The sequence below is a fragment of the Nerophis ophidion genome, unplaced genomic scaffold (assembly GCF_033978795.1).
Source record: "Nerophis ophidion isolate RoL-2023_Sa unplaced genomic scaffold, RoL_Noph_v1.0 HiC_scaffold_150, whole genome shotgun sequence".
NCBI classification, from domain to species: Eukaryota; Metazoa; Chordata; class Actinopteri; order Syngnathiformes; family Syngnathidae; genus Nerophis; species Nerophis ophidion.
This window is the reverse complement of record NW_026907072.1, coordinates 38,455-42,500: the sequence shown is the minus strand read 5'-3', so window position 1 is coordinate 42,500 and position 4,046 is coordinate 38,455.

Here is a 4,046-nt window from a genome sequence, read left to right as displayed (position 1 = left end):
TCAAGGAGGGTGTCGCTTACAGAAGGCCCACCCGCCTTGGATCGACACCCGGTTAAGAAAAATGAAAAAAGTCCCTCTATTTAATGGAAGTCAGCAACAAAAAGCTGGATTTTTTCTAAGTGTCAAGGAGGGTGTCGCTTCCAGAAGGCCCACCCGCCTTGGATCACCACCCGGTTAAGAAAAATGAAAAAAGTCCCTCTAGTTAATGGAAGTCAGCAACAAAAAGCTGGAATTTTTCTAAGTGTCAAGGAGGGTGTCGCTTCCAGAAGGCCCACCCGCCTTGGATCACCACTCGGTTAAGAAAAATGAAAAAAGTCCCTCTATTTAATGGAAGTCAGCAACAAAAAGCTGCAAATATGACAGAGTATCTAGGAGGGTGTCGCTTCCAGAAGGCCCACCCGCCGTCAGCAACAAAAAGCTGGCTAACCCTAACCCTAACCCTAACCCTAATCCCAACCCTAACCCTAACCCTAACCCTAGGTGTCCAGGCGGGGGTCCCTTCCAGGAGGCCCCCCGGCCTTGGATCACCAGCCGGGTCGATAAGTCAAAAGTAGTCCCTCTATTTGATGGAAGTCAGAGGAAAAAAGCTGGAAATATGACAAGGTGTTCCGGAGGGAGTCCCTTCAAGAACGCCCCGCTAACCCTAACCCTAATCCCAACCCTAACCCTAACCCTAACCCTAAGTGTCCAGGCGGGTGTCCATTCCAGAAGGCCCACCCGCCTTGGATCACATTCCGGTTAAGAAACATGAAAAAAGTCCCTCTATTGAATGGAAGTCAGCACAAAAAAGCTGAAAATATGACAAAGTGTCAAGGAGGGTGTCGCTTCCAGAAGGCCCGCCCGCCTTGGATCACCACTCGGTTAAGAAAAATGAAAAAAGTCCCTCTATTTAATGGAAGTCAGAGGGAAAAAAAGCTGGAATTTTTCTAAGTGTCAAAGTCGGGATTTTTTCTAAGTGTCAACTTTTGGAGTACCAACCCTTCCAAAACAAAGTCGGGATTTTTTCTAAGTGTCAACTTTTGGAGTACCAACCCTTCCAAAACAAAGTCGGGATTTTTTCTAAGTGTCAACTTTTGGAGTACCAACCCTTCCAAAACAAAGTCGGGATTTTTTCTAAGTGTCAACTTTTGGAGTACCAACACTTCCAAAACAAAGTCGGGATTTTTTCTAAGTGTCAACTTTTCGCGTACCAACCCTTCCAAAATAAAGTCGGGATTTTTTCTAAGTGTCAACTTTTAAAAGTCGGGATTTTTTCTAAGTGTCCACTTTTGCTGTACCATGCCCTCCAGGGTCATAGAAGCCCCAGAGTGAGACCTAAACAACCGGGCCGAGTGATGTCATTTGGGGCCCTATTTTGAGTCATTTTGTGGGATTTCGGTGACGCCGAGGAGCGAAGCAGGTGTTCCGGGAGGGGGGTGCCTGTCCATTTAAGAAGGCCGGCTTGCCGTGGATCTACACCCGGGTAGGGAATTCAAAATAGGTCCCTCTATTTGCTGGAAGTCAGCACAAAATATAGCTGTACATTTGCCCAAGGCTCTAAAGAGGGAAAGGCAACTTTAAGCCTGAAAAGGAAAGCGGGGATTTGGAGCCCTCCGGTGGACTTCCGCCGCCGCTGCACCCTTAGCTGGAAGTCAGTGCCAAAAAAAAAAAAAGAAGCTGCGAATAGTGTCCATGTGCCTGTCCCTTTAGGAAAGCCGGCTTGCCGTGGATCTCCACCCGGGTGGGGAATTCCAAATAGGTCCCTCTGTTTGATGGAAGTCAGCAACAAAAAGCTGGAATTTTTCTAAGTGTCAAGGAGGGTGTCACTTCCAGAAGGCCCACCATTCTTGGATCGACACCCGGTTAAGAAAAATGAAAAAAGTCCCTCTATTTGATGGAAGTCAGCAACAAAAAGCTGGATTTTTTCTAAGTGTCAAGGAGGGTGTCGCTTCCAGAAGGCCCACCTGCCTTGGATCACCACCCGGTTAAGAAAAATGAAAAAAGTCCCTCTAGTTAATGGAAGTCAGCAACAAAAAGCTGGAATTTTTCTAAGTGTCAAGGAGGGTGTCGCTTCCAGAAGGCCCACCTGCCTTGGATCACCACCCGGTTAAGAAAAATGAAAAAAGTCCCTCTAGTTAATGGAAGTCAGCAACAAAAAGCTGGATTTTTTCTAAGTGTCAAGGAGGGTGTCGCTTCCAGAAGGCCCACCTGCCTTGGATCGACACCCGGTTAAGAAAAATGAAAAAAGTCCCTCTATTTGATGGAAGTCAGCAACAAAAAGCTGGATTTTTTCTAAGTGTCAAGGAGGGTGTCGCTTCCAGAAGGCCCACCTGCCTTGGATCACCACCCGGTTAAGAAAAATGAAAAAAGTCCCTCTAGTTAATGGAAGTCAGCAACAAAAAGCTGGAATTTTTCTAAGTGTCAAGGAGGGTGTCGCTTCCAGAAGGCCCACCTGCCTTGGATCGACACCCGGTTAAGAAAAATGAAAAAAGTCCCTCTATTTGATGGAAGTCAGCAACAAAAAGCTGGATTTTTTCTAAGTGTCAAGGAGGGTGTCGCTTCCAGAAGGCCCACCTGCCTTGGATCACCACCCGGTTAAGAAAAATGAAAAAAGTCCCTCTAGTTAATGGAAGTCAGCAACAAAAAGCTGGAATTTTTCTAAGTGTCAAGGAGGGTGTCGCTTCCAGAAGGCCCACCTGCCTTGGATCGACACCCGGTTAAGAAACATGGAAAAAGTCCCTCTATTTGATGGAAGTCAGCAACAAAAAGCTGGATTTTTTCTAAGTGTCAAGGAGGGTGTCGCTTCCAGAAGGCCCACCCGCCTTGGATCGACACCCGGTTAAGAAACATGGAAAAAGTCCCTCTATTTGATGGAAGTCAGCAACAAAAAGCTGGATTTTTTCTAAGTGTCAAGGAGGGTGTCGCTTCCAGAAGGCCCACCCGCCTTGGATCGACACCCGGTTAAGAAACATGGAAAAAGTCCCTCTATTTGATGGAAAAAGTCCCTCTATTTGATGGAAGTCAGCAACAAAAAGCTGGATTTTTTCTAAGTGTCAAGGAGGGTGTCGCTTCCAGAAGGCCCACCCGCCTTGGATCGACACCCGGTTAAGAAACATGGAAAAAGTCCCTCTATTTGATGGAAGTCAGCAACAAAAAGCTGGATTTTTTCTAAGTGTAAAAGTTGGGATTTTTTCTAAGTGTCAACTTTTGGTGTACCAACCCTTCCAAAATAAAGTCGGGATTTTTTCTAAGTGTCAACTTTTGGTGTACCAACCCTTCCAAAATAAAGTCGGGATTTTTTCTAAGTGTCAACTTTTGGTGTACCAACACTTCCAAAATAAAGTGGGGATTTTTTCTAAGTGTCAACTTATATAGTCGGGATTTTTTCTAAGTGTCAACTTATAAAGTGGGGATTTTTTTCCAAGTGTCAACCTGTAAAGTGGGGATTTTTTTCCCAAGTGTCCACTTTTGGTTCACCATGCCTTCCAGAGTCAAAGAAGCCCCCGAGTGAGACCCAAAAAACCGGACCGAGTGATGTCATTTGGGGTCCTATTTTCAGTCATTTTGTGGGATTTCGGTGACGCCGAGGAGGGAAGCAGGTGTCAAGGGACAGGGGGGGTGCCTGTCCCTTTAAGAAGGCCGGCTTGCCGTGGATCTACACCCGGGTAGGGAATTCAAAACAGGTCCCTCTATTTGCTGGAAGTCAGCACAAAAAAGCTGGAAATATGACAGGGGAAAAAAAAAAAGAAGAAGCTGCAATGATGGCAGAGTGTCCATGTGCCTGTCCCTTTAAGAAGGCCGGCTTGCCGTGGATCTCCACCCGGGTGGGGAATTCCAAATAGGTCCCTCTATTTGCTGGAAGTGCCCCCCCAAAAAGCTGTCCATTTCCCCAAGTTTTTAAGGAGGGAAAAGCCACTTTAAGCCTAAAAAGGAAAGCGGGGATTTGGAGCCCTCCGGTGGACTTCCGCCGCCGCTGCACCCTTAGAAGAAAAAGCTGCACTTATGGCAGAGTGTCCATGTGCCTGTGCCTTTAGGAAGGCCGGCTTGCCGTGGTTCTGCACCAGGGT